We start from the raw sequence: 22,907 nt of genomic DNA on the forward strand, positions 1-22,907 counted from the left end.
CCCCGTTCAGTGGGCTGCAGGCTGCATGCCACAGCGGGAAGGGCTGAATCAAGCCGTGCCCCGTGGCCCATGTGTGCACACACTCGTACGCTCACACCCGTGCCCCGCTGCTCCTCTCCTCCTTCTCCTCGCTGGGCTGGGCAGCCAGCCCAGCTGCAGCATAGCAGAGTGATGCTTCCTTGGCTCGCTATGTAAAACATGATAATCTGGGGCAGCTGGTGTCAGAAACAATAAAAATATCCCCTCTCCCATCCTTACGGCTCCCCTCTTCCCGCGGGGGTGTTGGGGACAGCAAGGAGCACGCGGTGGTGGGGCCAGCGGAGCCTCACGGGGCATTTATTAGTAGACACGGCTTGGGACAACAGCATCAGCAGCTCTGCCCTGGCCTTGCCAATGCTACCTGTGGGACGAGCATGCCCAGGAGGTGGCCAGTGCATGCAGTATCCCATTCCTACGTCCTGTCACCGCTGGTACCTGAAGGGATGCGGCCCCACTCTTGACCCCAGTGACCGATGAGTTCGTGCTGTGTTGGGTGCTCTGGACAGCTCATGGTGGAATCATGGCAGGAGCATCATGTGGCGCAAGGGCACTGAGAAGGGCAGAGTTCCAGAGTTGCCAGCGACGAGCCAGAGCCAGGGATGGCGTGTCTATGAGAGAGGCTGCTTAAGATGCAAGAACCCTCTCAGTGAATGTGGGTTACTAAGCTTTGGACCTCCACGTGAAATGAGCCCAGAGGCTCCCTGTGCATCCTGTCCTGCAGCTGGACTGGGAATAAGATCATGGGACAGGATCAAGAGGGAGTCTGGCTCCAGCTGCTGGGCTGGAGGAGGAAAGGAAAAAGGATTTTGGGGCTTTGCAGCTTCCTGGAAAACCTTCCCCATCCTTGCCTAGCACAAATACCAAATGCCGCATGCAGTACCAACATCCCATGTCTTGGGTGGATGGCAGCACAGCCTCTTCCTGCTCTCCTGAGATTTGTTTATCCTGCCCAACCAGGATGACAAAACCAGCTCTGTAATTAAAGAATCCCAGGTCCAGTCTAAACAGCTTCCCACAATCCTTGCTCTGCAATGCCAGGAGTTAGGGATGCCTAGGGCTGAAAAGACAAACCCTTCTCCTTGGCTGGGGGACGGTGGCCATGGATGGGGACTGTGACTGCTCTGGGGACTGGAGGGAACACACACTGGTTCTCTGTTCACATTGGCCTCTGCTCCAGGAAGGATTTTATCTGAGCTGCTCCTAAATGCCCCTTGTCAAAATATTTGGTGCAAGCTTCCTGCTGCCCACCAGCAATGTGTCCCCAGCTTCCAGGGTCCTGGGAGGGGCGGAACAGGCTGGGACACAGCCACCTCCTGTCACTGCAGCTATGGGACAAGGAGCAAAGGAGTCAATGCTCCACATGCAAGTGCTGCTTTCCTTTCTCCACCACAGCTCCAAAGGGCTGTGGTACTTAAATAAGTTCATTGTTTGCTTCCCAGAAGGTGCTGAAAGAAGAAACCCCACCAATGTCACCAGCACAGGGTATAACTCTTGCTGTCACTGCCCACATGTGCCCATGTTTGCAGGTACCCAGGCCAGGTAGTGTCACCAGGAATGGGAAGATTCCACAGTGGAGATCCTCAGTGTCTGCATCCCTCCTATCTGAAAGAGAGGAGATGGCAGGCAGCAGCAAATTCTCATCTTTTACCAGTATGCAAAGCTCTTCCATCTCTCTCTGAAACTTCTGGTAGTGGCTGGGAACAACAGTGGGGCCCAGGCATGCAGAGAGGTGCCAGCCAAGAGCTCAGCAGGGTCAGGGCAAGGTCCATGGTACTTCAGCATGAAAGACGTTGTCATTAGCTGTGGTTTCCCGAGGCACTGCGTCTGCTGTAAATAATTTAGCAGACTAAATGTGTGCTAACAGCAGGTCAGGACAGGGAGCAGAGGAGAAGGAGCAGAGCTTTGGGCCAGGACAGCAGGGAAGGGCACCAGGATAAAGTGAGATTATTTTCCTCCTGTTAGCAGGACACAGTGGTGTCTCCCCCCTGGAAAAGGAGTCAAAGGGTTCCCATGCCCGATGGATCCCTTTCCTCCCCAGTCCCTTCCTGAGCTGTCAGCATCAGTACCAGAGGCAACTGCAGGACAATTTCCAGTTGCTCTAGCTGCAAGCACTTTAATGCTGTTTAAACAATTACGCAGTTGATAAATTTTGACAAGAAGAGATAGAAATAGCCTGGGAGAGCCATGCAGTAGAAATGCTCTAAACAGATGTCCCTTTTCTCCCCCTCCTGTGCTCCCTGGGGGTCTTTATCGTTTGCTGCCAACTGAACAAGGCAGCGTTCACATGAGTTAGGATGGTGGGGAGGGGTACCGACATGTCTTATTAAAATGGTTTATGATACCATCCCTAGGGTGACGGCTGCTTGTTTTCTCTTCAGGATGGTCTTCTCAGCACTGACAGGAGCCATACAGAGCCTGCTGAGCACGGGTAATGTCAGGCTGTGTGCCTCTCTCTCCACCAGCTCACAGGTACCAGCCTGGGCAGCCTGGCTGCTGATGATGCTGGGCAGGGAGAGGGTTGTTTGCCAAAAGCAAGTGAGCAATGACTAGCTGATGTGCCAAGAAGCATGGGGAAATCTTGTCTCGCTCTGGGGACCTGAAGGGCAGAGCCCAGCAGTATGTGCACAGAACCCTGTGTCAGCAGGGACCAGCAGTGGCTCTCCAGTGCTGCAGTTTTCCCCAAGTGGTAGATGTGGAGGACAGAGGGATCACAAAACCATGACTGGACCAGAGTCAGGTTCACAGGGAAACTCAGTGTCCTGTGTGGCTGAGTTTGGATGTGTAGGATGAGGAGGTGAATCCTCTAGAGGTTCACCTCTGGAGTACAGGAGATCACTCAATGGGTCCATACCAGGAAACCACGAGGAGGTTTGGAGCTGTAGTTCAGACCTTGGTGCTGCATTTTTGCTCATGTTGGGCTGTCTTCCCTTGAGCATTCCCAACCCTGGATGTTTTTCCTCTCCACAGCTGGACAGTGTGAGTAACTTCCTACTAAACACGACCCAACTCTGCACATTCCATGAGGAGCAGCCTTGTATGGCATGGCTTGTCACATGTCATGGATGTATCATCTCCTCTTGGTCAGGGAAGAAAGCAGAGGGTTGAAAGCAGCTCTCTGCCTTTTGGCTGCTTTCTGGATGCTGTGTGACCTGTGTTGGTCTGAGCCAGCGCCAGCTTCCAGCAGGCTGGAGCCAGGGAACTGTGAAATATTTTGTTTGTATGGTGGATGAGCTAGAACTTGCCATCTTTTGATGTCTTTGCAGTTGATGGGGTGCCGTTCACTTTTTTGGGGAAATAGTTTCTCAGCCCTCCAGTACAGAGTTCATCCCTGCTCTTTCCATATGGACTCAAGCTGCTTCCCCTTCCCTGTGTGCCTGACTTCCCTGAGCTTCCAGCCAGGTGCAGCTGCCCTCTGAAAAGGCTCTTTGGCCTCACCAGCCTCTTCCTCCTCTTCCTCTCTTGCCCTCACAGAAACCCAGGGACATGGACTCCAGTGCTGCACTGGTTACACAGGGCAACCTGTGCCACCTCTCGTTCCTCCCCCAGCTTGGTGGTAAACAGGGATGTCAGAGTCTAAATGAAAAGACAGAAATTAGGGGAAAATTGAGACACAGACTGGGTAGGAATTTTCTGAAGGCACAGAATTGGACTTAAAAACCTGTATGATGATTCTGTGCCATCCTCACCCTCCAAGGCTTCCTAAATGGGGTGTGTTGGTTTGGACACCCCTAATGCCAAGACTCCCACCCACTGCAGCCCACCCCAGGGATCTCTGATCACACAGAGCTGCATGTTTCTGCATCACACCATTGAGTGGGACAGCTCCCAGACAGCCAGCCTGGACGTGTCATGGGCAACCTCCCCTTTCTGCCACAGCCTTCATCATCCAGCTCTACTTCCCATTCCTCCTCCCTTTCCTGGCCAGCATGTGGGTTTGCTTCTGCTTCTTCTGCTCACAGAGTCATGAATTCTAGGGAGAGGGGAATTCCCCTATCTCCAGCTGACATGAAGCATTGGACTAAGGTGGCCAGATAAGGTCCAAAATCAGAAATCCCAGTTCCTGAAGCAAAGAGCATGGAGGGAGGAGCTGGTACTGTGGGCAGCCCTGCTGTTCACATTGATGCAAAGCAGGGTATGATTATGCTGCTCTGGGAGTTGCTCTGTGCAAAAGCACCAGGCTGTGCCTTGGTGCGAGTGTCAGTGGTGATACACGGCCCCTTTGCAAACCCCACTTGCTTTGCTGGAACAGCATAACCACACCCACTATGCTCCCATCGCCTCCAAAGGCTCAGAAGGGGAAGCCCCACTCACGATTTTAGCTGCCAAAGCAGTGTTCATGGATGTGATTTTTGCCATGGTGGTGTGAGGACTGCTGTGTCAGCCCATGGAGGGTTTTGTCCAGAAGTAGAAAAGAGCAGTGGGCTTTTACATGGGCATTAAAAAGCTCACAGAGCTGCTGTGAGACATAGTCATTGCAGGCATCATTTTGCAGCATTTCCTTCTCCCACTTTCCTGTCTCTCAGCAAAACTCAAGGGTGATTCCCACTTGGAGTGAGCAGAGCAGTTGCCCAGGAACAGTGGCAGTATGGGGTGTGTGCTGCCACACTCCTCCAGGGCTTAATTATGAAAAAAAAAAAAAATGGCAGAGAGTACAGAAGACAGCTCCTGCAGGAGGATGTCAGGATGGAGGTGGCCCACACAGTGAGTTTGTGTTATGACAGGCTGGCCAAAAAGGGGACTCTTAGATCCAAGACCGAGCCAGCTCTGCCAACTGCTGCATATGTACAAAGAAAGACAATATTAGATCCTTGCTTAGTTCCCGTGATGTTATCTAAGAAGTGATTTGAGAAGGACCCTGGGAAAACAGGAGTAAAGAAGGACATGAAGGGAGTAGGGGGAACAGCCAAAAGGAGAAAGACTTAAAATAGTGTGTTCAGTGACTTCAAGGGAAGCTGGAAAGATGCCTTGACTCCTTTTGGTAATTACCTTCAAGCAGAGAAGATACTGGGTACTAACCCAGCAAGCAAAGGCATAACTACAGCCAATAACTGGAAGCTGAGCCACAACCATATTTGAATTAGAAATGAGGCTCATATTTTTAATAGAAAAAATGATTAAGCATTGGAACAATCTGCCAAAAGCCATGTCGGCTCCTCTGTTGCTTGTTATCTGCAGAGCAAGGCTGGCTGCCTTGCTGAAAGATGGTTCTGTCAAACACAACTTATTGGGCTCAATAGAGGGGTAATGGAGGGAAGTAATGGCCTGTGCAACCCAGGAGGTCAGGTGAGATGAACTAATTTTCTCCCATGGCCTTCAAGTCAGTGACTTAAGGAATGTGCATATCCCTGTCTTGCAGATTTAGCTTCACAGTTGCTGTTTCTTTCATCGGATAATGTGGCTCAGGTGTTTGGTGGTGCAGATCAGGGCTGCGAGGAAAAACCTGCAGAACAGGAGGATGTGGGGTGTTCAGAGGATGCTGCATGTCCTCCCTTAGGATGCCTCTCACCCTGCTCCATCCCAGCTCCATGATGTTTTGGCTCTTTGTGCGCCCTGCTCCTGGCTGGGAGGAGACAAATGTTGCCTCAGTGCTGAAGTGTCTGCGAGGCACAGGGTAGGGCAGGAAAAGAAAATGGGAAAAAATGGGACAAGATGGCTTGGGTCTGAGAAAGGGAAGGAAGAAGAGAGATAGGATGGAGATACTCATGTAAGCATTAGCATGTAGGACAGAAAGCTCTCACAGCCCTCCTTCGAGGGAGGGATTGACAGAGAGCTTTTGATGAGGAGCCGAATGGAGATAATGTGCCATCAAACAGCACGAGCTCTGCCTCCAGCCCATCAAACAGCACGAGCTCTGCCTCCAGCGTGCAGACAGGAGCTTGGCATAGCATACCCAGAAGCACTTACCTCCCTTAATGGCCAGGCAGAGCCTCCCAGGCCACCCCATTACGAGCTGCCTCCCCAGGCAAGTTGGCACAAAGTGCTTGGCCAGCCCAGAAGCAGTAGTGCCACAAAGCCAGTAACGCTCCAGCCCCAAGAATCCCAGCCCCTCCAACTGGGTGTAAGGCAGACCCTAAGAGTACGGTGGGGCAGCACACAAGTTCAGGGTCAGACCTGGTTAGTTTGTCTTTTTCAAGTTGTGTGACCCCTCTGGGAGCAGGAAAAGCCTTGCATCAGCCACAGGGGGCCGTGCACCCTGCATGTCACAGTGCTGGCATTGCTCACGGGGCCACTACCCACGGCAGGAGGACCTGGTGGCCCAGGGTAGCGAAAGGGCTGTGGTACACTTGCAATTGGATTTCAGGGTGGTGTTGCTTGTGGGCAAAGCAGCACCCACTCCTCTAGGCTCCCCACCAGCACCCTGCAAGCAGCAGGCACAGCTGAGCTTATCCTGGGAGGGCAGCCCAGCAGAGACACAAGAGGAGGGGGGATGCAGCCCCAGCACAGGGCTCCTGCTGAGCAGGTTTTCCCCACAAAAGAAAGCAGCTGCTGGCAAACACAATCTGGGGCAAGCATCAGCAGGAGGAGCTGGCTTCTGCTAGGAGGGGGCCAAGTCGTGTTCACCTAGCACCCTGACAGTGCTCCCTGCTTTGCATGAAAGAGGCGCTTTGATTGCTGACATCTGTCGACAATCAGATAAGAATTAGAGTTATTCCTCTAGGCATAAATGGTATTTCTAATCTCATAATCCCTTAATATTGTTCTCACCAGGATGTGGCTGGTGCTAATCCCAGACAGTTTGTTCTAGGGCAAATTTCAGGGAAGCCAGGGAGGTGCAGGAGGAGGTGTTGCGCACCTTTCCTCTCTTCAGTCCCAGAAGCCCTTCTGGGTGCAAAGCAGGCAGAGACAGCAGGTCAGGCTGCAACCCCTCTTCCCAGCTGGACAATTCTCACACTAGGATAGAGGCATTTCAGAGCCCTTTCACCTCTGCTGCAAAGTGCCCTTGCAGGTCTTCCTGCCCCTATCACTGCTCTGGGTTTGTCTCTTGGCTTATGAGGTCTGTAGAACCAGCAGTAGGCTCCAGCCTGGTTTAGCCACTTGGCTGCTTCCCAGAAGCAAATACTGATCCCTGAGGAGCACCTGGGATTTCTGTTCTGAAGAGGTGCAGTGAGGGAAACACCTTACTCCTGCAGGGCTGCAAAGACCAAGGTTCCCAGCCAGGTGAGGGTGATAAGTGTTTTGTAAGGACCCTGGGCTGCCTTTCGCCCTAATTTTGCATCCTCTTTGGGATAGTGTAGGGAGAACCACTTGGGTTGCTCCTTACCCCCCATACTGACATTGGTGTACTGCATACAGATGTGCCTCTCTTCAGCTACCCACAGTGACCTTCCATCCTGGCCACCTCGCAGGCACGGTCAAGGTGGAAACTGAGCTGAAAACCTCTCACCATCTACTATCAGAACAGGCAGGGATTCCCATTTCTCTTGTCCCTGCTGCATCTTCCTTTCTGCAGCCCAGCACAGCTATGTGTGACAGCTCCAGTGGTACTGAACCACTCCAGGGGCTCGCACACCGCTCCCAGCAGGAGCTGGGATAAAGTTCAGCCTGACTGGGTGATATCAGGCTCCCATGCTGCCTGCAGCCATGAGCATCCCACCATGGTGCAGAGATGGAAATCTTGCTCTGGGCACCAATCCATCCTAACAGATGGTAAGGGGCCAAGGTAGGATTGTCTCAAGGAGGCAGCCTGCAGTTGAGAGGGCCTGGTGTGTGCAGACACAGGTCCATGCCTTTCCTGCCTCCTGGGTTCCTTCACTTTTACAGCAGCTGTTGCTTCTCCTGCCATTTCAAGTTTTTCCTCACCTTTATTCTGCAGACAGGTTGTAGAGGCAACACAAATGCTTCAGCCACATTCTGGGCATCTCCTTCATCCTGGCAAGGTAAAGGTGTTGGAGATGGTTTGGCAGCAAGAAATACCCAGCAAGTCTGTGTCTATTTGTGAAGTTTGGAGAGCCTCATGCTGGTACAACATGCCCATGGCATGGGCATGCAGCAGAACAGGGGGTGTGTGAGGAGGCTCTTTCCCCTCTCACACCATTCTATCCACCAGCAACCTTCCCATCTGCCTTGCTGAAATTTGTCCATCACTGCCTTGCAGCTCTGAGCAATTTGTTACTATAGCCACAGTTTTCCATGCAGGGAGAGCTCAGATCTCTGCTTAGGTGAGGTCTCCCTCTCATTCTTCAAGGCTGGAAGGGAAGGACAGGTCTTAGCCTGGAGGCCAGGCACTGAAGACTGTGCCATGTAAATACTGTGATGGCAGGACTCAGGACAGAGTGGTGTGATGGTGCAACTTGTTCAGGAGTCCCTTATTGTCTTGCAAACACTGAAACTATGAAAAGTCCCCAGGAAGAGAGGGCTGGATGGTGTAGTTTGTAGTGAGCCAGGCTTACACCACAGCATACATCCCTCCTGCTCTCTGAAGGGTGGCAACTGGAGAAGAAGCTAGCAGGAGCCCTCGTTGCACTGGGAGACGCTAATCTTCAGATTCCTAAGCAGTTTGCCCAGAAAGAAGAAATGAATGGGAGTTGCGAATCACTGGCAACTTTGGAAAAATGCCCTGGAAGTGAGAGCCAGATGAAAATTTTTGCTGTATATTGTTAAAGCGTTAAGCACTTGTGTCCAAGATTTTGCTCATTTTATTTTGGTTTGATGAGGTTTTTAATTAAATCAGTGGGAGCTCCAGAAGGAAAAGCCCTGAAAACCCAACCTTTCATTTCAAATCACAAGAAGCAAAAAAAACCTCTGCAGTTGTTGTCCTGTTTCTGTTGTGAACAAACAGGCTGCAAAGCAGCCACAGATGTCTGAAAGCCTTTGGCATAGCCAGATCCAGGCAAGGTGCTGGTAGGACAGTTTGCTTTGTACCCATTTGAGTGGTCCCTTGGTGCAAACTGGCCCTGCTGGGGAGGGGATGGATTCATGGCCACGAGTGGGTGAGCAAATGCTGTTCTGAGCCATGTGGGACTGGTGTGGGTGCAGAGCAAGGGCTTAACAAACCCTGAGACATGAGGGTGGGAAGGACACAGGTAAATGCATCCATTAACACTGGAACTGGGAACCTCTGCTGCCTTCCATGCTTCCCATCCCCGGGTGCCTCTCTCTGTGCAGGACTACCGTCACTCAGCACAGAATTTGGCTTTGCCCTGTGTCAGATCTCAGACACAGAGTCCTTGAGATCAAGTAGACATCCTAAGTTTGCCTGATGAGGGCACCCAGAGCTGCACATCCGCATTGCCTGAACTCTGATGACCTCCAGAAGTGGATTGTGCCTGTCTTATCTCCCTTCTATGAACAGTCCAGTCCCTGTCTCTTAAAACTTGCTTAAAGCAGTGCTTTTTCTCCTTGGGGCTGGGATATCATTGCTCTTCACAGCCAAAGGCCCTCCTGCCTCCATGGAAATCATCCAGGGCTGCACCAGGAAAAGCAGACAATTAAATTCAGGCCCCTGCTTTTCCCCCATCAAGCAGATGCAGCATGATGGCAGCCCTACAGAGAATTTGTTTGGGGTGGGGGGCAGAAATTCCCATCTTGAACTTCCCCACAGCAGCTGCTGCTATGTGTCCTCTGAGCCAGGGACCTTCTCCCCCTATCCGGCCATGCCTCGCTGGCTTATCATTTCCAATCCTATCAGAAACAAAACTGCTGCTGCTTAATGCTTCATTACAGGCTGTTATGTGTCTCCTGCGCTGCCCAGGAGAGCAGCAAGGAGGGCTCTGACTCTATTTAATAACTGTTTCATGGTTCCTAATTGACAGATAAAAACGCTACTAACTCGGTTTCATCAAACATAAACCATGGGCAGGAGCAGTGGTGCCCTTCTGGAGCCAGGGTGGCAGGACAAATTTTGATCCATTATTTTGACATGGGAAATCCATATTATGCTAATCTGCCATCACAATGATGGGTTTATGCCTCACTTTTTCCCCCTGTTGGTTCTGGGTTTTGCAGCCTGGGGGGAGCTGCTGGGGAGGGGTTTGGGGAAGGGTGGCCAGGGAAGACAGAGGCAGTGAGATGGTGGCTGGTGCTTTATTCTGAGGGGCCTTTCCCACAAGGGGCTGGTGCTTGGCAGCGAGGATTGGCTTTGCAGCATGTGCCCATGGGGGATCCATGTCTGCTCACCTCAGGACTGTGCCTTACCCCAGCAGGTCCCCAGCCCCAGGACTGTCACACTATGGTTGTTAGGCTGAGCCACACTTGTACCTGGGGAAGATTCACCAAGATTTTCAGCTCTGGTAGAAAAGGACCTATATGTGCTCAGATGAAACAGGCAACGATTTATTATTGTAATTTGTAGATGCTGGTAAATCAGGTCAGGGTGTTTCTTTTGTGCTCTGTGTGGTTAGCAGGATTGTGGGGCATTCTCCTCCCTCTTTTTGCTGGTATAGGTGACCAAGTGACCCAGACTTCTTCCATGCTCTGTGTTCAGAAACTTCAGAGAAATCCCTGCTCTCTCCAGGAATAGTAATGATAAATATTGGGATTCAAAAGTCACATGCTGGACCTGAAACCTGCTATTCAAACAATTTGGGATTTGCTTTATCAGATCCCACATGGGGCTGGCACTGAAGAAAAAGTCTTTGGAAATGAGATTTTTCAGGGCTTTCTCCTCCCATCACAATGACTGGAAACCTAAATACCAACTGGGAGTCCCATAGGTATTTGTGACTGCTGCTGGGGTTGAATTGCACCCGGGGTGGGAGCAGCCTCACTCCCAGGAGGCATGGGCAGAGGTGGAGTTGCAGAGAAGTGTTGAGGGCTCCTAGCTCAGTGTAGAGCAAAGCAAAGCTGACGGCCACTGAAGGCGTGCTGAGAGGATGAGAGGTTATTAGTAGTGAGCACTTCAGGGATAACACAGAAGATATTGATTTAAATAAAAATCACCATAACAGCAGCTCTAACAGTACCCTGTGGGTCACTTGGAGGAGAATCAGAGGCAGCAGAGCTCCAGTGCTGGCACACTCGGAGCATTTCCTAGCTGGAAATATCACACTGGAGAGAGCCAGGACTGCTGCCCATGCTCCTGAGCAGGGACAGAGACAGGAACAGGGAAGCAGGCACTGTGCCAGGTGTACAGCACACACTGGGATGCCTAAAGAACATCACTGTAGTGAGGTGAGAGGCTGGACCCACTGTGACCCACAAGGGCACACTGTACTGTTTGCAGTTCTGCTGGGAGACGAAGTGCCAGGACATGGATATCCATGATCTCAGCCAGTTGCACAGCCCCCATGGAGGTCAGATTCCCGTGGTGTGAGTCAGCTGCATTCCTCCCCAGGGTCAGCGAACTGTGCTGGGCTTCAGCAGCCTCAGCTGTCTCCTGCCCCCGATGCTTGCAGTGATTAACTGTGCTGGGGATGCTCGGTTTGGGTGAACAACACAAAGGCTAAGGGTCTCAGGTCGGCTGGGGACAGCTTCAGCAGCTCGTCCATGGGAGAGGAGAGGAGCAGAGCAGTTTCTTGGCCACCCTTCATACCAGGAGTGCTTTTATCAATGGGGCGCGAAGGAGTGATAAAATGCTACCAACTGTCTCCATAGACAGCTAATCCATCGGTATGGATTTGTTGTTAGGGAATCTGGCAGGCCCGTGCAGTTCCTTGTTGCTGGCTGTAACTCTCCTGCCATGGGTGCAGCCACCTGCAACACCAGCTGTCCCCATCACGATATGGAGCCGTGTCATGATGTGCTGTCAGCAAACAGAGATGTGATGCAAGATAACAGCCAAGCTGTCACGATAGAGAAGGTCTCAGCACGTAACAGAAGGGTTTCTCCCCTCCAGGGATTTTTGTAAGTGGAGTTTTTAGTGTGGTTCCACCTGATCAGCATGCTTCCATGAGAATTGGGAGTTTTGCGGAGGAAACCTCCCATGCCCTTCAGCTTTCCCATCGAATATGGGCAGACCATCTGCTGGACCTGCTGCACAGACAGCACGAGGTGGATTTGCATTACCAGATCTCTTGTCACTTCCTGCTCAAGGGAATTAAAACCACCTGGAGCAGCCCCCTTCCTCTGGGAGAACACAGCTTCTCTCAGGCCAGCTCACAGCCTGGTTCTGGCATTGAGCAGCGTGTGTAAGGGTCAATCCAGCACATTCATGCATTACAGTCAGTGAATGGAGACACCCACCCAGCCTGGATCCAGCCCTGATCCTGCCCACTGGGCTGTCCTGGGAGCATCACACACCTGATCAATCTCAGCTTCTCTCTGAGGACAAGGCAAAATGAGCAAACTCACCTGCACTGGAATGGCTGCTGGGAGTGGTCAGCTACCAGGAGCTGTGGCTGGGAGCTCCCCATTGCTTTCTGTGGTACCACAGTCTCTGCTTTGCACTCAGACTCTGCACCGAGACCACCACTCAGGTTTAATGTCCCTGTAAATTACAAGTGTGGGGCTTTTTTCCAAATCAACGCAACCTTCTTGTAGATGTGAAGATCCCAGTGCAGTGCTGCACCCCTATAGTCTGCACAACCCCTCAAGGAGCTTATTTCTACACGGAAAAACACACATGGGGCAAAAAAAAAAGGAGCACAATCAAAATCCAGCTGTCTAGGGCTGCACAAGCCTTACTGTCAGTGAGTCCAAACCAGTGGCGGTATGAACACGATGTCAGCATCTGCAACAGGGGTAAGGATATATCCAGCACTCTTAGAGGCCAGTTTACAATGCTGGGATTCTCTGCAGCTAAACCACTTGGGCTCAGATTTTCCCTAACCCACCTCATTTCCTCATTTTTCTTAATCTCCCAGCAGAAGTTAAACCACTGGCTGCTTTGACCAGCCCCTTGCCTGGAATTAAATGACAAACTCCTGGCCACTGGTGGTCCTGGGATGGCTTGTCCTAGGAAGATGGCAGTAGAGAGTAAAAGAGGGGCAATAGAGAGTCAAATTGCAACCAGAGAGCTTTGGCCAAGCAAGCGGCTTTGTCCTCAAGCATTACAAGATGATGGACTCCAATATCCTTGTGCCATGGGAAAAGGCAGATGTGTGCACCCCCTGCAGCATCCCTGTGGTGTGGGATGTGAGGAAGACCTGTTGGCCCAAGGCTGCTGCCTGCCCTGCTCCATGGCCCCTGCAGGGCAGGATACTGCCCTGAATAGATTCCTCTTTGAAGGGCAGCAAAACTGTGAGTAAAGCATTCAGCCCTGATATGAAGACTTCCAAAGGCTGGGAATCCTCTTGAAGCTTTGGCAAGCTCTTCTAGGCGTCAGAAATATTTACCATTTTTTATGCATTTTTATCAGGCACTGATCTCTTCTCTGTGGTGCCCAGTGACAGGACCTGTGGGAATGGCCTGAAGTTGTGTCAGGAGAGATTTAGGAGATTTAGGTTGGATAATAGGAAAAGGTCCTTCACCCAGAGGGTGGCTGGGCACTGGAACAGGCTCCGCAGGGAAGTGGGAAGCAAGCACCAAGCCTGAAAGAGCTCAGGAAGTGTTTGGGCAATGCTCTCAGGCACACGGTGGGATTCTTGGGGCTGTCCTGTGCAGAGCTAAGAGCAGGATTTGATGATCCTTGTGGGTCCCTTCCAACTCAGCATATTCCATGATTCTGTGAAAACACTACATACAGGTGTGTACTCCATATAAAGGAAAAGATTTGATTTGCTGTCCCCAAGTGTCTGTCTGTCCCCATCAGGCACAGAAAGAGTGGAGACAGACTGCTTGGCCCAACCAGTTACTTTCCAGGTGGTTAAAGATAGATAAAGGCAACTGAGAACATCAGCCCAGCCCTTCAGAGAGGTGACTATCCAGCTCTCCATGGCATTCCTGCAAAGTTTCTCACCAGGCTTGGCTCCTATCAGGCTGGCATCTCTCCTGACTCAGGGCTTGGGGAGGACAAGATCTGCCCTACACGTCTTCACTCTATGATTCAAGTCTTCTAAATCCTGCTTTGAGAGACATCCCACATCTTGAAAGGCTTTTGGCCATGTCAGGACCAACATCCCCATCTTGTAAACCCTCAGCTCAGGCAGAGCTCAGGTGGTTTTCCTTACCGAGATCTATTGACAGCTTTACTTTTAATAGCATGTACGTGATGTGGAGTGGGATAGACCACTCCAGCTCTGGCTGGCACGTTATAAATCTCAGAAAGAAAAGAAAAATGCAAAGGGCCAGGAGACTTGAGGGGGGGGGCATGAAAAAAAAAAAAAAAAAAAGAAAGAGAAGAAAGAGACTGTTTTCCCAGAACCCAAAAGCAGACAGGGGCGGGGAGCGGGAAAGGCAGGGTCGTACGGCTCACTGGGGCAGAGTGTGCAGTTGTTTATACTGGAAATGAGTTTCTGTTTATTGCAAGCTATGGTGGGGAGACCACAAAGTGAACGTAAAACAAAATGGGAAGGGTGTGGGAAAAGTCAGGGGAGGGGGAGCGGGTGCCTTTGACAAACTCCAGAAGTCACGTCCAGTAATAAATCAAGCCGGGATCTGTCCCGGGACACAGGACCCAGAACATCTGCTTGGGCTGCAGGGAAGCCAGGCAGGCAAGGAGGGATCTCCAGCCTTGCCTGGGGCCAGGCAAGAGACAGGGGTTTGGGCAGCTCAGCCACCCATGGGTGCTGAGCTCAGCAGTGCTCAAATGCCTGCAGAGGTGACTGAGCACCTGGGGTTCAGCAGGGAACTGCACTTGGGGCTGAGGGATTTAAAAGGCATCCTTTGTCAGCCTCTCCATCCTCAGCAGCCTTCCCTTGACTGCTCTACGCCTCCATTTCCCTATAAGGTGACTGTAAGGTGGCAGAGGATGCTTTTCTCCCATCTACCACTTTTCCCAAGCCTTGCAGGATTCCCTCATGGGCAGGCAACTCCTGAATCATTTCAGAGCTTAGGCATGGTGTAGATGCCACCGGGAAGGGAGGTCCACTGCCCAGTTCCAGGGCAGCAGGAATTAGTATGTTAACGGGGCTGCTGGTGAAATGAGAGACAAATCCCACAATACCTCCACTGGGACCAGCAACGCATCCATTCTGTGTACAGACTTTGAAGGTATTAAGTGCTAAGGATTTTGGTTTGACATCTGAATCCAGCTGCATTGTTGTGAGAAGCCCTTGCAGGTTATTGCTCCAGACCAAACTTCCATAAATAATCTATTGCCTTGGGTGTAGTGCTTCGGAAGGGACGGTGAATGTTTGTTTTGCTGATTTAAGCATTCTCGTCCTCTTCTTCCTTTTCCCCTTCCCTGGAAAATGGATCCTATTAACAACTGCAAATATCACAACACATGCCAGTACATTTGCAACCCATTTGGCTCATAGCGACAGCTGCTTTTGAGCTGCAAACTTCCTCAAGTGTCCAACTAAAGCATCAGCATGGGGTGAAACAAAGACAGTGCATCTGCCCAGTGGGTCCTGGTCCAGTTCTTGCATTTCTATCCCATATTAGTGCAGAAAGCAGGATAGAAAGCAACTGAGATGCACGTATGAGTTAGGACCTCAAAAGTCATTTGAGTTTCACTATGCTGGGCCATGGTTTGAGCTGCTCCGCCATAAAGCCATGAGTGCTGCTGTGGGATCTGCTCTCCAGAAATGCCTCTGAACAACCTTCTGGGCATGGGACAGGTACCGATGCTATGCCACCAGCATCTCCCTCTGGCAGGCAAACCCCAAATCTTCCCATACTGGATCCTGGCCAGGTTCACCCTCATGTCACCACTGGAAAAGGTCAAAACTTTGGCAGTATCACAGCATTTCCCCACTTATACCAGGTGTGTTGCCTTCTTTCCCATGTTGCTGATGATTTATATACCATGGGACAGACCTAACTGCACTGACATTAACCAAGTCAGAGCTGTTTTTTCTGCTCCAGTAGAGGATGGCAAACTATTGGGTATACCCAGACTGCTCTGCCCTGTCTGATTTTTGTCAGCACATCCTTGTAGCTCTCATCTGCAGCCAAGCCCTGGCTCTCAGACCTGTCCCACCTGCTCACCTCATCTCAGAAGGATCTATGTGCATCAAGAGGAGAGTTCCTGTTGCAGGAGGCATTTGCATTGTGCTCCTGGTTCATGATAGGGAAGTGGGGCTCATGTGAGCCCAGACACCACAGCATCCTTATGCTGCTGGCAAGGTCCAGACCACGGGGCTTGCTCTTCACCTGTAATTTTCTGTGCAACGCTTCAGAGAGCACAGCAAAATTCTTCAGTGACTCTAATAACATTTCTCTCCAAAGCTCTAGGGTATTTCCCCCCCATTCCTGTGAAGTCATGCTTCAGGTCTGCTGAAATCCTAGCAAATGCCTCCTAAAATCCCCTGGAGCCCCTGCGACACTTTATTGAGAGTCCAGGACTGTTTGACCTTGGAGGGGGTGAGAAAGGGAAGGGAAGAAAGAGCAGCCTTAGGCTTCCCTGCCAAACTGTGTGATCCATTGCTGAGCCCCTTGCAGAGACCACAACACAGCCAGAAATCTCTCCCAGACCATCAGTGGGGTATCTGGGCACAGTGCCTTCCTCTATCCTCTGCCATGGGTCTCCCAAGCATCTCCCACTGTGCTGGGCAGTGCTGCTGCATGAACAGTGTGGTGTGTTCCCTAAAAAAGCAGCAGTGCCCCAACCACCTGTGCATGGCTCCCATCCCAGCATCCTAGCTCCCTCATCCTGACCGAAAAAGATTTGTGATCCTCTGGGTCGCAGCTCCTTCCCTGCTGTGGTGCTTGGAGTGTGCAGGAAGGCTGCCCACCGTGGGGGAGCTCTGTGCTGGGGGTTCCCACCATTCCTCAGGAAATAATTAAAACACTGACAGCAATATTTTCATATGACAATAAGTGCTTTAAGTGCTTTTTATTTCTTCTTTGTTGTAAGCAAATCAGAGGATGCGTGGCAGGCTGCTGTCCTCCACGAGGCGGGAGAGGCTGTGCTGAGCATCCAGATTATCGTTCTTGGGGTAGACTTGGCAAGGATGCTGCTATTGCCACTGATCCGGTGCTGATGCTCCCAGGGAAGGTGTGTTTGCTTCTGGGGTTTCATTGTTAAAAGACCACTGATAAATTACAGGGAGTCCGGATGAAAATTGATTAAAGAATTAAAAGATATCGTATGACCTAAAGGGGAGATTAGGGGAATTTAGTGAGGTGCTTGCTGCGGAGTGGAGCTGGGGAGAGTAGGGAGGGAACAAAATGAAAACAGCCTTGCAAAGGTGGTGATTAGAGCAGGTGGAAACAGTCTCTGTGAGTAACTGAATTGGTTTGTGCCTCACGTTTTGTTTTGCAAATTGCACATGGGTGGGAAGGGGCTCCCCGAGCTGGAGCTGCCCCAGCTGCTCATGCCACAGATATCCCCTGGGGTATGCCCTGCTGCGTGTGGGGATTTAAGCATCGAGCCAGGATGTGAGGAAGATGAGTGTCAGGTTCATAAAGCAAAGGGCCTTTTTTTTAGCTCAATATCTTTACAGATGGGCTGGATAATGGGACCTCTCTTGAAGCCAGCTGAGTTAAGGACACAGCAATTACTTCCAAATGCAGTGAAGTCCAGAGCTGTGTGACTTACATCATCCTGAGGACCTCATTGCCTTAAGAAAAGAATGAGGCCAGGGTCTGATTCAGGCCTGAGGATAAAAAAACAGACATTAGTAAAGAGAGCAGTGGTATTGAGCAGTGTTGTTAGCTGAGCTGGTACTGCAGCCTCATGCCTCCAGAAATGTCACACCCTTTTGTTTTCATCGACTTGAAGGACACATTTTGGGTGAGCTACAGAAACTGATGCTCTTCCTGCCTCCACCCCAAGGTACCAACAGCACAGGGGAAGATTTCAGCTTAAATTGATAACACTTCTACTGTTAGTGATATGTCTGGCTGGTATTTTCTCAAAGCCAGAGAGTGAGCAGCTAAGGACTGGTGTGGAGACCTCATTTTCCATGATAAATTAGGCATCTTCCAAAATTCCTGTCATTATTGGGCTATCATCATCCCTGAGCAGCCAGAATAGCACCACAAACCAGAGGCACCCCCTGTGGTGTCCATCTCAGCTCCATCCCCACCATGGCCCTGTTCTGTGATTTTGCCAGGGTCTATCATGCAGAAGCACAGGTGGGATGAGTCAGGTGGCTTCTCTGGATGCACCGAAGGAGGCTGACTGCTGCTGGGAGCACTCTCATATATCCAGGGTGGGAACAGCATGGGGAGAAGCTCCTTCTGGTCCTGGGTCAGTTGTTTACACCCACCTCCAGCATCTCCTTCGGCTCAAGCCCAGCTGTTTTTGCAAGGAGCCTGCAGTTGGTTTCCCAACAGGACTGCAACAATGACATGAAGCCAGGCAGAGCCACCAGCATTGCAGGGGACAGGGCTCTCACACACTCACAGCAGGGTCCCAGCAGCTGAGGCACAGGCACAGGCTGCAGATCAGCTCCAGGACCAGAGTAGCATCTCACCAGGAGATCACATGGAACAGAAGGGCAGCCCCAAGGGTGTGACCAGGGGATGCCGAGTCTGCATGAGCAAACCCAAATGCAATCAGGATGGCCAAACACAGGATGAGCAAATGGCTCCTCTCTCTGTGCCCACAGCTGGTGCACCATGTGATACAGATACCCACTTTTAAGCCCCCTGTCCTGATTGAATCCAAAGTAGAGCAGTCAGTACAGGCTCAAGGGCACCATGGGGTCTGTCTTGTGAGGGGATGGAAGAACAGATTGTGACATCTTCCTAGCAGAACATGTGGGTGAAAGGAGAGGGTGGTTTTTGATAAATGCTGATAGAAAGGAACTTCACATGCAAAAGCCAGTACAGCTGTGAGGAGAAATTGGGTAGGGGGTATGTCTGCTTACTAACCATTCCCATCAGCTCCTCCTGCCCAGACAGGAGAAGCCCAAAAATACTCTCCTCTGCTGCAGAGAGAGTCAGAAACCTCTTACTTCTTCCTCTCCATTTCCTATGGGGTGAGAGGCCTCTCTGCCAACAGGTACCTCCCTCACTGGGGAAGAGGAGAGCAGAGAAGAGGACATATCCAGATTGCATGCCGAGAGAGATGAAGAGAGAGGAGGCATTTTTGGAGACCTGCTGCCTGTTAAAGGGAGTCCACACTCCCCCGCTGGGAGATAGCTGGCAGTGCATGACAAAGTGCTTATAGCTTCCCTCCAGAGGCTCCTCCTGGATAAATATACAACTTCCAAGAGTTCTGGTGGGACAGCTTTGCCAAGGATACATAGCTGTTGATGGTCCCAGTTGTGTCTGATCACACCTGGTATTTTTCCTGTCTTCTCCATCTGGAGAGAGGATGAATTGTGTTCTTGCAGCCGTTAAATAAGGTGATGGAAGGGGCAGGGGCATTGCATGGTGTAGGCTGTGCAGTGAATTTCTGCCTGAAGCTGGGAAGAGAGGGAGAAGGGAGTGCTGAGTTTTCTGCTGCATGCAGTGCAGACATGGAGGCAGGGGACCCTTGGGGTCCTCAGTACCTGAAGAACCCTTGGGATCACCTTGCATTCCCCCTGCATGACCAAAAAAGGCACAGTCCTCCTTCTCAGAACACAAGGATGTTTCCTCTCTATGGCTTTTCCATCTGAGCTCCCAAATGAGTTTGTCAGGGATCTGCAGGTTGCTCTGGTCAAACTTTTTACTGAGTAGAACCAAGGAAGGCAGCTACTTCTCCCTGGAGACCAGGGCTGTGATGTGCTCCCACGTGCACTGACCACAACCTCCTTGGGGTGTGGAGCAGTGTCTGGGGACCTCTGTGTTTCCTCGACAAGGAAACATCTCGTGCCTGCATTGCCTTGGCACAGTGCACCCAGCCCCATGTCAAGGAGAATAGTCCCCTGGAAGGAGAAATTATTTTGGCAGGGACTGGAAAATCCCGTGTAATTCATGCCCTTCATCTTTCCTAGCCATTTGAGAAGAGAGAGGCTCAGTATCTGGGTGGGTGGGAGCTGCAGGGGCATGAAGCTCTCCTTTCCAAATCCCAGCTGTGGAAAGCCCTGAGAATATGCAGAAACAGAGCACATCAGCCCCCTGCTCTCCCTTCCCTGCTGTCTGGGCATGGCAGACTGGCATCCTGGAATGCTCCAGCCCTGAGCTGTAGGCAGGGATATGCTCTCCATCCCTGGAGCCTCCGAAGACCCTGTTTGCCGGCACTTTTCCCTCGTTTGCTGCACACTCCCTTACCCTAGACCGCTCTCCAGGTCTCCAGGAGCTGGACAGGGGCCCGGCACAGTCAATCCCAGAGCAGCCGGTAACGAGGTTTGGTCATTACTGCCCGAGGCTATGTGCGAACCAGTGACCTGGCTCTGAAATGGTTTATGTTACATGCAAATCCCCTCGCAGAGGTGTTGGGGGAGGAAAGCCGGCCTCGCCGTGAACTCCCTGGGCTGATGAGCAAACCCCAGCGCAGCAGAGAACTTCCCGTGTCCGGCGCGCTGCTGTGCTGCCGCATCCCACCTTGCCGCTGTACCCATCCCAGGGGTACCACACCGAGCACCGCAGCCCCAGCCCCGCTCCAGGGCTGGCGGTGCTACTGTTATACACAAAACAATAATCAGCTGCCGTAACGAGGATGCAGAGTAGCTGAGCTGGCTTCCCTGCTGTTGTGCCGGCTCCAAGTGGAAACAGCTGCATTTGGTTTGGTTAAATGTTTTATTTACTCAAATTATCCCAGATAACAGGTTTGCGTTCGTTTGTTCAATATTTAATATTGTTTCAGAGCAAAGCTGCTCTTCAGTTTCTGGTAGAGGACTGGGGGGTCAGAAGGGACTTCCTGCTGTGGTGTGGTCCCGAGTGAAGGGTGGAGGTGTCCAGCATCCCTGCTGTGCAGCACTCCCTAAGGCACCCGGCCTAGATGCTGCCCCACGGGAATAAAGTCACCTCCAGGAGCACAGCTGCGTTTCGACTTCTGGTGTGCTCAGCAGCATGGGCATTTCCCTGGGACAGCAATGCTGCCAAGCACCAGCGCTGCCAGAGGGAATGGGAACAAGAGAGTCTGTCATGGGCTTGGGATACCAGATGGCTTCTCCTGCCTAAATCACCTTCCCGTAGCACCCTGCACCTTGGGGAGCACCTCCAGCAAAGGCTGCCATTCCAGACAGCCAGCCCACCTCATGTCAGGGTTGCCAGAGCCCCTCTGCTCTTGCTCCTTCCACTCACAGATCAACACTGTGAGGTTTGCTTGATAATTTTCTGGAGGCTGAAGAATGGCCAGGTTTAAGGAGCAGCTCTGCTGTGCTGGAAATAGCGTGGCCTCATGCACGGCAGGATGGAGTAAACTCCAGTGAGCCTGTGACCACACTGGGAGCTTGCCCTGCCACTTTGGCTAAAGGTGGGATGCTGGGCTCCTCTTCTCTTCACTTCCTCTTCTCTTCACTTCCTCTTCTCTTCACTTCCTCTTCTCTTCTCTTCTCTTCTCTTCTCTTCTCTTCTCTTCTCTTCTCTTCTCTTCTCTTCTCTTCTCTTCTCTTCTCTTCTCTCTTCTCTTCTCTTCTCTTCTCTTCTCTTCTCTTCTCTTCTCTTCTCTTCTCTTCTCTTCTCTTCCCTTCCCTTCCCTTCCCTTCCCTTCCCTTCCCTTCCCTTCCCTTCCCTTCCCTTCCCTTCCCTTCCCTTCCCTTCCCTTCCCTTCCCTTCCCTTCCCTTCCCTTCCCTTCCCTTCCCTTCCCTTCCCTTCCCTTCCCTTCCCTTCCCTTCCCTTCCCTTCCCTTCCCTTCCCTTCCCTTCCCTTCCCTTCCCTTCCCTTCCCTTCCCTTCCCTTCCCTTCCCTTCCCTTCCCTTCCCTTCCCTTCCCTTCCCTTCCCTTCTCTCTCATAATGCCTTGCCCAAAAATTTACAGCACTGCCTCTTGCCATGCTCACTGAATTTTCTGCAAGGGAAATGAGAAAATCCATAGCTTGGTTTATGAGCCCCAATCAGTGTAAAATAAGGCCTTTTAGAAATTTATCTGTTGCTGAGTCCACCTTTTTCTCCAGCACCTTCTTGGGGAATAAATTCTTGCTCTTTGAGGCTGGGGAGATGGCTCTTAGGTGGCAGCAGGGTCAGGGGTCTTTGGCTACAGCTGCAGGTGTCCCTGGCCCATTTTGGGAGTTACCAGGAAGGTGCTGCAGTGTTGAGTCTGAGGGCTAGGTTAGATGCTGGCTGAATGTGGGCAGCCCTGGTGATCAGCTGGGTTGCCTCACACTCCAGAGGGATATATCTTCAGTGTCTGATTTCAAGGGAAATGAATGTCCTCACTGAAAATGTCCACTTGCTAAGCTTGGGGTAGCTTAGACTGAAAGGGAGAGACATAAAACCTGTCTCCATCACTTACCCAGGTCATCCAGGAGGTCAGTGAGAAACAAACCCATCTCATCCTGTGCCCCTGCACCTCTGGGTTCTCTAATTATCTCTCAAATGAATTTTGCTGCATCAACTACAAAAAACAAAACAAAACAAAACCTCAAAAGCAACAAATCAAAAACTAACACCTGCTTTATCCTTCTTGAAGAAGTGGTAGTTATGAACATGATGTTCCTAGAGCATAGGGAACATCACCTGCTGTCCTCCGCACCCCTTCTCATCCTCCTCACACTTACCCAAGAACAGATGGTCAAGGGGAAACAGAGCAAATTCAAAGCTTCACTTCCCTCCCTTTCTCCAGCAAAAAAATACAGTTGCACCCAAACATTTGGGTCCATGGAAGGGACCATCCCCAGCCGTAGCCATGCTGCACTCCAGCGCAGGTGGCACATGGCAGACAGATGCTCCCCTGATATACACCTGGCAGTAGAAATATTATTTATTCATCATTGTTTTCTTTGTTGTTTCCTACCAGCCTCCTGTACACAAACAGGCTTTTAGAAAAGCGGTGTTAGATAAATAATACATCGTGCTGGCAGCCAGCATGTGCATAACAAAAGCATCTGTGTAGATGCGTGTGTGGACTAGCAAGGTCTGCTGCTCTTGTGCCCACGTGATCAGTGCTGGTATCTTGTGCCCAGGTGGAT

The 22,907-nt window shown here is 51.3% G+C and overlaps 2 protein-coding genes across 2 annotated transcripts in view; one reads left to right on the forward strand and one right to left on the reverse strand.

Annotated features, from left to right (window-relative positions):
• The window catches only part of CNTFR (ciliary neurotrophic factor receptor), a 56,694-nt gene that overhangs the window by 6,429 nt on the left and 27,358 nt on the right, over positions 1 to 22,907 (forward strand). The window lies entirely within an intron of this gene.
• Positions 5,222 to 22,907, reverse strand: part of PIGO (phosphatidylinositol glycan anchor biosynthesis class O) — a 265,926-nt gene continuing 248,240 nt past the window's right edge. Inside the window, exon 13 of the mRNA XM_068176614.1 lies at positions 5,222 to 5,233. The gene's annotated coding sequence lies outside the window, so the exon portion shown is untranslated. The remainder of the gene's footprint in view (positions 5,234 to 22,907) is intronic.

Source organism: Anomalospiza imberbis, chromosome Z, assembly GCF_031753505.1.
Source record: "Anomalospiza imberbis isolate Cuckoo-Finch-1a 21T00152 chromosome Z, ASM3175350v1, whole genome shotgun sequence".
Classification (NCBI taxonomy): Eukaryota; Metazoa; Chordata; class Aves; order Passeriformes; family Viduidae; genus Anomalospiza; species Anomalospiza imberbis.